The sequence below is a fragment of the Geotrypetes seraphini genome, chromosome 1 (genome assembly GCF_902459505.1).
Source record: "Geotrypetes seraphini chromosome 1, aGeoSer1.1, whole genome shotgun sequence".
Classification (NCBI taxonomy): Eukaryota; Metazoa; Chordata; class Amphibia; order Gymnophiona; family Dermophiidae; genus Geotrypetes; species Geotrypetes seraphini.
In genome coordinates, this window is record NC_047084.1 from 477180042 (window position 1) to 477192445 (window position 12404).

At 38.3% G+C, this 12404-nt stretch overlaps 1 long non-coding RNA gene across 1 annotated transcript in view; it reads right to left on the reverse strand.

The window, feature by feature from the left end:
* Window positions 1–862: 862 nt before the first annotated feature.
* LOC117365068 overlaps window positions 863–12404 on the reverse strand; it is a 113864-nt gene continuing 102322 nt past the window's right edge. The window contains exons 2-3 of the long non-coding RNA XR_004540348.1: window positions 7049–7167; window positions 863–1139 (exon numbers count right to left, since the gene is read on the reverse strand). This is a non-coding gene — a long non-coding RNA (uncharacterized LOC117365068). The remainder of the gene's footprint in view (window positions 1140–7048; window positions 7168–12404) is intronic.

The window sequence follows — 12404 nt, forward strand, 5'->3', positions numbered from 1 at the left end:
GTCTTTGTCATCTCCCAGGAGCAATAGGTGATAATTGCATATAGGGACACATGTCATCTCCTGTAGAAGTTGGGCCCAGTAAGTGGTCAGCCTTGAACACTCAACTAATATGTGCAAAAAGGTTCCCTTCATAGCCCCACATTTCACACAAAGATGCTTTTCCCATTTCCTAAATTTGGGTTTCTGCCAGATACATGTGACCTGGATTAGCACTGTGGAAAGGCTAGATGAACCATTGGTCTGATCCAGTATGACTATTCTTATGTTCAAATTTGGCTTATTGGCAGCATGTCACATGTGCCCTATGCAGAATCTTGTATTAAATCTTCTGTTGCCCTGTATTTTTATATATGAGTATTCTGGGCACTAGTTCAAAATAATATTGCATATCCCCCTCACTCAGAGCATGCAATAAGATATCTCCAAACTATGCTTCTGCCAGAAATATAAGGTATGTAGCGTCCCTTTCTTTCTGCCCCAGCCTGTACCATGCCAACATTTTATTAAGGTTTGGTGGGAGTTGTACAAACATCTTATCTAAGCATGAAAAGTCACCCCCTGGGGATCTACAGTAAATAGTATAATGACTGATTTGTAAATACATATAAAAGTGGGCATTGGCACCCTGCTCCCTACTCTCTTTTAACCATTTCAAAGGCTGGGAAGGCACTGCTCTCCAAGGCTTCCCATTGCCCAAGTATTTTTTACCCCTTGATCTAGCCAATTTTTAGGTAAACCCATTCCAGGCATCAGCTCAGAATTATTGACAATGGGTATGAATGCCTATCTCTTTTTGGTAAAAGGCAAAATAAACCATGGAACCAATGATCTAGTGTTATGTTTTATTCATCAGTGGTGCAGATGCATACACAGCAAAATGTCCAATATCACAAAAAAAATACAAAACAAATGTGACATAGACTCAACACAGGTTGTGTTTCAGTCGTGACAATGACCTTCTTCTAGGGTCTGGTGTTACTGGGAGCCACAAGTATAAAATGCGAAAAAATGCAAAAGCACAATTCCAAATGTAGTCTCTTTTTGGTACCTCACAAGCCAATCCAAAACCACATTGCCTTTCTTAGGAGTACAAGATTCTTCATGATATCCCCAAAGGTCTCCCTCTGTCCCTTTGTCTTCTGCAAAAAAAAAGCACAGGGACTCAGGTTCTGACCTGGCCCATAAAAATCCCTGCAAGAGAAAACTTCATATGGCCCAAATGTAGTTCATACACCCATCTCTTTAAGGTGGCTATATTTTATTGCCTTGGGTCTGGAAGGCCAAGTCTTATCTTGCTACAGCTTTGTGTCTGCTTTCTGTCATTTATTCTGAGCCTCTTAGCCCTCCATATAGAGATGATAACACTTCTATAGAGAGTCTCCTCCTGGTTCCTGACCCCCTACAGGGGATTGTGTGACACAATGGTTAGAGGTACAGCCTCAGCACTCTGATGTTTTAGGTTCAAATCCCATGCTGCTCCTTATGTCCCTGAGCAAGTCACTTAATCCCCCTTTGCCCCAAGTACATTAGAGTGTGAGCCCACCAGGACAGATAGGGAAAACTGTTTGAGTACCTGACTGTAAACCACTTAGGCTATAAGTGGTATATTGTTACTTAAATAAATAATTTGTAACAGGTACAACAGCATCATCATTTTAACAAGGGCTATATAGTCAAATAAGGATAGCAGTAAGTCTTTCCATTTCAGCCATAGATTTTTTATGTCTCCTAGTTTTTCCATTAGAGGTTTCTGATAGACTCAGCTAAATTTTACATTCAAGTGATCCTCTGTGCTCATTCTATGCCTTGATATATCCAGCTGTGCTCTTCTCTTTCATTGGCCATGGGTTCTTAATGGGCATGGTTTTTGTTTTTCTTCTAGTTGTAGCCAAATGTTTCTAATGTCTGTCTTCTTTAATTTTAACAGGCTCTGTTGCTCCGTAAAGGGAATGCCGGCGCCGACGACTCCGTCCACTTACCACCACCGGTAGCGTTTGCTTTAAATTCCCCTGCTTTGCGGCACACGCCGCAAAGGCACGCGCCTTTGGCGCGCGCCAAAGGAGCGCACCTAAGGAGCAGGTCCTGCTCCTTTATGCGCTCCTTCATGCAGCTGCTTCATTTCTTAAACAAAGTTTCTCCCCCTAACATAATTTATCATTTTTTTCTTATCTCTCTACTTACATTACTGTTATCTATATATATCTTCTTAACTTCTCCTACCTCCCTTAATTATCCTATACCCCAATCTCCCAAACTTAAAACAATGTCTTTAATCTCTACTATTTGGGGGCGTCGACCCCCCAAGAAAAACCCTTTTCCACTCACTTCTGAACCTAATGCTAGATTTTATACTACCATCCCAATCCTCCCTTCTTCCACTTTTTATTCCACCTCAATTCATTCTTCCTTACAACTCAACATTGGTTTACTAAACGTACGATCAATAAAAAATAAACATCATCTTATACATGACACTATTACTCAACATAAACTTCAGATCCTCTGTCTCACAGAAATTTGGCTATCCCCAGGGGAAGAAGCCTACCTAACCCAAGCCTGCCCTCCCAACTTCAAAGCTATCTTTCACCCACGCTTAGGGAAAAGAGGAGGAGGCATAGCTGTTATTTTTCACACTTCTATTCCTTGCCAAGCTAACATTTCAAACTCGCCCCCTACCTCCTCTGTCGAAACCCTTCAATTTTTCATCAAATCCCCTTCCTCTATTAACTTTAACTTTCTTCTTATCTATCTTCCACCTCCCGTAACAAAAACTTCACTCTCGACCCTAATTTCCATTATATCTGAATTCAACATCACTTATCCAGACTCTATTATACTCGGTGATTTCAATATTCACTTTAATTCCCCTAACCACCATAACACCTCTGAACTTTTAACGCTGATTTCTGATCTTTCATTAACCTCTCTCATTTCTTCGCCTACCCATGAAGCCGGTAATACCTTAGACATGATCTTCTGCCCTATCTCCGCCACCCATCTTTTCAAAAACTTTCAGTTCCATCCGCTACCTTGGTCTGACCACTTTCTAATTAGTTGGCACTTTGAATCCCCCCCAAACTATTTAACTTCCAAAAACAAAACATAAACAATACTCACTTTATTCGCAATACTCACAAAATTACTCTCACAGACATTCAGAACTCCTTCAACTTAAACCTTACAGATTTTTCTTCCCTCTCTCTCGACGAACAAACCTCTCTCTGGAATACTTCTACAACATCCCTTTTAAACTCCCTAGCACCCCAACAGGAAAAAAAGAAATTCAGTTCAAACCTAACCCCCAAAAATAAACAACAACCATGGTATAACGAAAATCTCACCCTTCTTCGTAAACAACTTCGCTCTACAGAACAAAAATGGCGAAAAACACCCTCCTACAATCTCCTCACCCTATACAAAGAAAAAGCAACTCATTACAAAAACGCTATTCAACAAGCAAAAAAAGATTATTACACTAAACTTATATCAACCACCCGTAATTCTTCCACTCTCTTTAATCTTGCTCAATCTCTCTCAAAATACTCAAAAAAAAAACTACCCATAACTTCCACTCCTTCAGCTAATGAACTAATTCTTTTTTTCGATAAAAAAATCAGACATCAGAACTCTTCTCGGACCCACCCCCTCTTCTCCCTTTACCCATACACAAAATGATTCCTCATCTCTCCCATTCAGCTCGTGTTCAACCTTCAAAATGCCATCGCTAACAAACTTACTTCCCATCCTGCAATCTTTAAATACCTCTAATACTCCTCTAGAGAGTATTCCTCCTTCTCTCCTTAAAAAATTTTTCTCTCACTTTGGGCCGTATATCTGGGAAATGATTTCTAAATCTCTTTCTGACTGTACTGTTCCTTTGGGTTGGAAAACTGCTCTTGTCTTTCCAAAAATCAAACAATATAATTCTGATCCCTCTCTTCCAGCAAATTATCGTCCAATTGCTAATCTTCCATTATTATCGAAATTAACGGAAAAAATTGTCCACACTCAACTGTCTGAATTCATCGAAAAAACTCACGCCTTACATCCCTGTCAAACCGGTTTTCGCTCATCTCATTCAACGGAACTGTCACTGCTAGGCCTCATATCAACTATACACTATTATCATGAACACCAAAAATCCGTCCTTCTTATATCTCTCGACCTCTCAGCAGCCTTTGATACCATCGACCATTCTCACCTTCTAAATAGACTCAAAGACTGCGGTATCACTGGATCTGCACTTTCATGGTTCAAATCCTACTTCACAGAACGCAGTTTTAAAGTTCAGGCAATGAACGAAATTTCGATTTCTTTAGCTCAAATCTATGGTGTTCCACAAGGTTCTATTCTATCACCTTTACTATTTAATATCTTTCTATCTCCACTTCTAACTTTAGCACAATCTATTGGATTTACGATCTTCGCCTATGCAGATGACATTCAACTCCTTCATCCAATCGACACTTCTAATACTTCTGACATAAAAGATATTAACAATAAACTGGATTCCATAAACGACTGGCTCTACACTAACAAACTTTCCCTCAATGTTAACAAATCCCGTGGACTCTTATTCTCAACCAAAAATATTGAATCCTTACCGGAAAAAATAGCTATTAAATCAGTTCCAATCCAAATGGAAACAAAAATAAAACTTTTAGGGGTTATTATTGATAAAGATTTATCATTCCACGATCACATTAGTTCTATAATAAAAACTTGTTTCTATAAACTCCGTATCATTCGTTCATTGACTTCAATCCTACAGACCGAATCAATTACAATCCTGGTTCATTCTTTGATCATTTCTCACCTAGACTATTGTAATTCCCTTTTTAACGGTCTTCCACAAAAAGAAATCCGACGTCTTCAATTGATTCAAAATACAGCAATAAAACTCATTTATAAACTAGGTAAATATGATCACGTCACTCAAATTCTGAAAGATGCCCACTGGCTTCCTGTGGCCCACCAAATTACATATAAAATTATTCTCTTGACCTTCAAAATAAAATCCTCTCATCTGCCTTCATTTCTACATAAACTCCTCATCCCCCAATGTTCATCTCGTACCCTGAGATCCACAAATCAAAATATTCTTCTGATCCCCTCTATTAAAAGCTTTTATTACACACGGAAAATAAATTTCTCTGTCACTGCCCCAATGCTATGGAACTCTTTACCACAACCTCTTCGTGACGAACAACAACTAGATAAATTTAAGACAGGCCTAAAGACTTTTCTATTCCGTGATGCATTTATTTCAGTTTAGTATCTATTTCTCAGTTATTTTCAATTATTCAACTTCAAAAATTATTTCAAAGACTTTTCCCCACCCAAATGTTGTTTTCCCATCCCCTCTTTCTCCCTTTTCTCTCAACATTGTAACTTTACCCTTCCATAAACCTCTTCCCTCACAATCAAGTTTGTCTAGTCCATGTTTTAATATACACTGTTTGTACCTCTAAATATTGAATATATTAACTCCCCTTCCCTATTTATTTATATTTTTATTGTAATGTACACCGGCCAGATATTTATTTGATGGTCGGTATATTAAAACCTAATAAACTTGAAACTTGAGTCAAGACAGACTTTTCAGAGCATTCTCTGTGCTCTGGAATAGGTGAGGAGGTAAACAGGTTCACATAGAAATTAAAGAAATAATATATCCAGACAGAACTCAGTCAGGAGCTTGTGTTTAAATAGACATCTCCACATGACCCCAGCACATACTAAGGATCAGATTCTATATAGGACACCTATGTTAGGCACTGCTAGGTACCCTAATCATGGATGCCTAGCGATGCCTAACTTTGGGATTCATGCACAACTTTTTTTTTTTTTTATAGATTGTCATAGTAATTGACCACACCAGTTTTCAAGCAATTTGGTGCTGAACTCTTAGGACACCTAGGGGTCCTTTTACTAAGGCGCGCTAGCCAATTTAGCACGTGCTAAATGCTAAAGCGTCCATTATATTCTATGGACGTGTTAGCATTTAGCACACGCTAATATTTAGCGCGCACCTTAGTAAAAGAGAGGGCTAGTGACACTTAAGTGGAGGCACCCTCCAATGCCTAATGCCGCCTACCTGAAAAGTAGATGTGGTTAGGGTCAGAGAATGGGCATGGTTGACAGGTATCACAAGGTATCTGTGCTAGGCGCCAGTAAATTAGGCCTGGCAAAACCTGGTCTAATATATATGTGCCTACCTCTAGGATGCCCAGCAAAGATTAAACACTCTTAGGTACCACTAGGCGGGATTCTATAAGTGGTCCTAGTGGTTGATTGACACCTCGTTGAGCAGCACCTACAATGTAGGTACGCTTAGGTGCCCTGGCACGCTCTGGCCCTGTTTGAGGTGCACTAATGAACCAAATGTTTACAATGAATGCCTATCCATATTACACATGCAATTATATTAATTTTTCAGATTAGTGTGACTGGAATATAAATTTATAACATCACTCAAAAAATTCTCAAAAGCTGCTGCTAAAGGTTCAACCTATGCTACATGCCTTGCTGACTACTCTACAACCACAACAAAAGTTATGCATTCAAATACCAGTTTGATATTTGACCATCACTCAAAATTAGCAGGGCATTCAAGGCAGGTAAATTTGACTGAAATCATTTTTTGGACAGAGGTTTGTATTTTCTGGTCTTAATTGCATCTGTGCACCTTCATTTGTTTATGGTTACCTAGTATCTGTGTGGTCTATTTGCATTTCTAGATGGTGCATTTCCATGAAGGATGCATGCTAGAAAGAAAGGAATGGCTTGTGCATTTAATATTTGAATTTAATGACTAACAGCGAATATTTTTATAAACTAGTCCTGCCAAGTTCTATTGACATAGCAGTTGAAAGGCTACGGTTCCAGACATCAGCTGCTGAAAGACATACTAATTGGCAGAGGCTCAGGAGATTCAAGTGTTACAATTGCAAAACAACAATTCAGTATTACCTAAATATAAGGGGCCCTCGGCAGACATGGATGGTTCCCCTTTACTTTTTCATTATTGCCCATTACTTTTTCTTACCTCTCTGCCTGCCAGCTTTTGATCCCTACATTAACTGACAAGAAGACAGCACACATCACACAACCTCCTTCTCCCAGCCGGTATAGACAAATGTAATCGTAGCATGTAGTATCTTCATCCTTCCAGACATAAAGGTGATGTTAGAGGCCTTGCAAAATGGCAGGGGTGAGCAAATGTTTTATTATTATTATTTATTTATTTGATATAATGCCTTTTCCAATTAAGGACCTAAGCGGTGAACATAGTCAATAAAAACAAACCATGAAAAGTAAAGGAACGCTAATGTCATATAGGCAAGCAAAGGAGAACATGCACACACTCATTTCCTCCTAAAATAATGTTTAAAAGTAACTTATCTTAAAATCTGTCCCTCTTTGACACCCACCCTCTGCCCTCAACCAGAGTTGTTCAAATGGGAGAAAAGGTCTTTAGCAGTGTTTTAAAGCAGGGAAATGATTGCTCTGCTTTGATAAAATCAGCAAGAACATTCCAAAGAGTTGGAGCCAAAAGGTAGAATACAGAATGTCTGGTGGATTCTAAATGAGCTTAGCAGGGGTTTGGAATAACCATTATGATAGAATCTAAAAATCAAAGACTTTGAGAGGGATATGGGATATTGGAAGATGAAAGATATAATGGCATATCTGTATGAAAAGCTTGAAAAGTAAGAATGAGTATTTTGAACTTAATCCTGATATGTATAGGTAACCAATATAAGCGAGAAAAAAAGGGGTATTACATGATTTATATAGGAGACCTGCAAAGCAAATAGGCAGCACAATTCTGTAGTGTTTCAAGACATTTAATCTGACTGAAAGGTAGACCTGCATAAATTGACTTACAATAATCAATTTTAGAAATAAGAAATGCATTAATTTCTTTATGGAATGATTCAAAATCCAAAAAATCTTGGATTGCCCAAAGAGAACATAATATTTAAAAACCCTGATTTCACTACACTAGAAATTTGCTAAGGGGAAGATTCTCAAAACTTTAATGTGGTCGCTAAACCGGTTCTAGCTGGTTTAGCATCCATGTATTTAGCGGCAGATCAAAATGGCTTACCATGGTCTTTTCCAAGCTTCCTAACAGTCTCTAGTCACCAAGCAACTCCCCACCCCCACCGGCAACAGGAGAGATGCCCACTCCTTCCCACCACCTTAAAATCAGGCCAGATTGCAATATTACTGATATCTTTTGACTGGTTCTGCAGATATTTAATCAAGGGAATCTCTGAAAACTTGACTTATATCAGGGGTCTCAAAGTACCTCCTTGAGGGCCGCAATCCAGTTGGGTTTTTAAAATTTCCCCAATGAATATGCATTGAAAGCAGTGCATGCACATAGATCTCATACATGTTCATTGGGGAAATCCTGAAAACCCGACTGGATTGCGGCCCTCAAGGAGGGACTTTGAGATCCCTGACTTATATATAGCGAAGAATATTTTATCATTATTGTCTATATCAGAAGCAGCATGGTCTAATTCATCACCTGTATCTTCATAATCATAATCATGCTGGCCAATTACAGAGAAGGCTTTCACAAAGTTGGAATCATTGTCTGTTCTAACAACTTTTCATCTGATGGCAAACTGTGTGAATATCTTTGTGAACTGATACAAAAATGTAAAATGTGTGGGAAAGGAACTCTTCAGTCTTGGAACCACACAAGTAGACTTGCTCTCTAAAGACTATCAGTCTACTGGACAGTCATCCCAATGTAAAATTTTTCATCGGATAATAGAGATATATCTGTTTACCAAGAATTGCAAACAGCTTCAGCTTTATCTCCATTTCAAAATGACCCAACTCATCACTGTTCAGTTAGGCTGGAGACTAGCAATCGGTTCAACAAATATAGGCAACTCCACTATTCTCATAGGATATATTCACTGAACAATAAAATTTAAGATAGCATGATCCACTGTTTGCGTGACAAGGTTTTCAGTGCAAAATCCTGTTTCAGGTTTTGCTATTTCATTTGGTTTACTAAGAGAATGTCATTTACGTCTTGCTTCTACTTTATAATCTTCAAGCATCAGATATAACTAGGTAAAAATAGTGAAAATTAGTGATACTTCAGTAAAAGTAATAAATGTTATCCTGTACTTCTTTACAAGTAAAAGTAACAAATTTTATACTTAAGTACAGTAATTAGTAATATTTATTTAGTTACTACACAACACTGATAGTAATAGAAGTAGGCATATAGTCCAAATATTTATGTTTATTTTTTATGTTTTTTTAATGAACTTGATATACTACCTATTCCAACAATCAGGTCTTGGCAGTAAACAATTTTAAAACAATTAATTAGAAAAGAACGCCATTAGAAACTAGGAAAGACCATCAGCAATCATAACAAGTGTAAACATTCAAATAAGTTTGCAAACAAGTCATCTGGACAGATCACTCCCACACCGAACACCAGTTTTAAAAAGTGGGCTTTTAGAATTTTTTTTTTAAATTTAAAAATATTTTTCCATACGAATGGACAGGGGTAGATCATTCCAAATAAAGAATCAGAAGAGAAGAATGGTTTGAGGTTTCTAAAGAGTGCTGAAACAATCCTGGAAATTGTTCCTGCCCTTAGGCATCCTTTTCCTCCATTGGTAAATTTCTATGGGTTCCTCATGGGACCATGTAGACTCCTTTTTCTTTACTCCAGTGCAATGCCCTTCTCTTGGTGTTTCAGTAGAATCTAGGGTAAAGCCCCAACTCCTGTTTATGATACAATCTTGTCCTCCTTTGCCCTTGAACATTCTCCCAATAGGCACACTCTTGGAATAGGAAGGGCCCTTTGCCTCTTATTCTTGAGAGTCTATCATCTTCATATCATTAGTCCTCGCTCTCTCCACAGTCCCTTCTTACCTACTTCTTACACAGCTGCTTCAATCTAACCTACTGAATTATATTTCACATATTATTAAAATGCTATGTAAAATAGTATTCAAAAATTGAGGGATGTGGAAAACTGCAAAATGTCCTTTTTAACCACACTGTTATCATAACAGTTAAATAACTACACACTGACCTGAGTAACCACAAAGACTAGCTATTTTTTTATGCTAAGATTACAAAGGTAACCCAGGGTTAGATCTGTGGCACAGATCACAGAACTGTGGATCCTCTATGTTTGGATCTGGGTGCTCCATGAAGATGGTATTTTCAATTTAAGGAAGTAAGACAAATTGACTGTTACTGTGGTGGCAGCTCCAAGTGACAAAATGAGTTAAGAGTACACCTTGCAGGAACTCCTCCAGCCCTTCAACAGCAAGGGGTGCTAACAGCTACCATGGGTAAAAGGAGAAATGAAGATGTTGAAATTTAAAGGGGAGAAAAGAATTAAAATATTAGCAACAAAATGATACTTAAAAAAAAACTATGTAGTATATATTTTTTTTATTATAAAAGTTTTAAATAATACATCCACGAAAAGCAATCTGTTTCAAGCAATGAACAATAAAATAATAAAAACAGAGATGAAGCTGGGATCAGACCTGAACATAAAAACTGCCATACTAGGATAGAAAGTCCATCAAGCTCAGTATCCTGTTTCCAACAGTGGCCAACTCAGAACACAAATACCTCACAAGATCCCAAAGAGTAAAACGGATTTTATGCTGCTTATCCTAGTAATAAGCAGTGGATTTCCGCAAGTCCATCTTAATAATGGCTTATGGATTTCTGTTTTAAGAAATCGTTCAACATAAGAATTGCCATACTGGGATAGACTGAAAGTCCATCATGCCCAGAATTCTGTTTCCAACAGTGGCCAATCCATGTCACAAGCACCTGGCAAGATTCCAAGGAATAAAACATATTTTATGCTGCTTATCCTAGGAATAAGCAGTGGATTTCCCCAAACCATTGCAATAATGGCCTATGGACTTCTTTTTTAGGAAATTATCCAAATCTTTTTTAAACCCCGCTAAGCTAACTGATTTGACCACATTCTCCGGCAACAAATTCCAGAGCTTAATTACACGTGTTGAGAAATATTTTTTCCAGTTTGTTTAAATCTGGAACCTTTGAGGCATTTTTCAAAGCGATATAAGTTCACGGACATGAATGAGTTATGTCATTTTACATCTACTAAGTGAGTGCTATTCGACCAGTGGGGTCTCCTGAAGCAGACACCGAAACGGGGCCGCGTTGGGACCCCGGGACCCTAATACAGCATCTCTCACAAGATAAGTGAAGTTTCTTCTCATACTTTAGTGACAACTGTATGCAATTATATAAGACAAATTGAAAAAATATAAAAAATATAAACAAAATTTTTTTATTATATTTAAGTCACAGTGAAGATCTTAGAAATAATTATTTTACCTCAGAGTGTGACCTGTTTTGTATCAAATACGCTATGACTGGATGGTGAACTCTTGTCCCAAGAGAGGGTTACCTCCCCCTCTTCAGAGTTTCATGTTTCTGAGCGCATTTCAAAGTTTGTTTACTCTCTGGGGGCTTTATTTAATTCAGTCAGGACGTGCAGGCTTGGCAGGTGTTGGCTTCGGTTTAGGTCTGACAATTGAAGCAAATGATTTTTCATGGTCAGATAATTTTTTAGTGGCTGCCTCGATGGACTCGTCAAAAAGGTCATTGCCTTGACAAGGGATGTTAGCCAGGCGGTCTTGAAATTAGGGTCCATGTCAATGGTACGAAGCCATGCAAGACGACGCATAGCCACAGAGCAAGCAGCCGCTCGGGCAGATAACTCAAAGGCATCCATCGTAAGATGATTGCAGGAGATGGAGACGCAACTGAGAAAAAGAAGCAATGACTTCTTGAAACTCAAAATGCATATGATTATCCATGTAAGTCAAAAATTTCGGCAGTAGAGAAAGAAGAAATTCAAAATAAATAATGAAATAAAAATTATAATTGAGGATTTTAGAGGACATCATAGTATTCTGTTAGATGCGATGTCCAAATTTGTCCATAGTTTTCACCTCCCTTCCAGGGGGGACTGTAGCATAAACCTTGGAAGGATGGGATCTTTTCAAGGAAGATTCAACTAGTAGGGATTGATGAGATAACTGTGAGTTGTCAAATCCCTTGTGATGCACCGTTTTATACCTCGAGTCCAATTTTCCAGGAACTGCTAGCATAGAAAATAGAGTCTCCATGCATCGAGTAAAAGTCTGGTTCAAAAGCTTGTGAAGTGGAAGCTTGAGACTCTCTGCCGGAGGCTGAGGAAGACACATGACTTCAAGATATTCCTTAGAATATTTGGAGCCAGTATCCAATTTAACATCCAAATCTACAGCCATCTGTCATAGGAAAGATGAAAAAGACAATTGATCTGGCGAGGCCTTGTCTCGAGAAGGACTCGAGGACGTCGAGGCAGCATG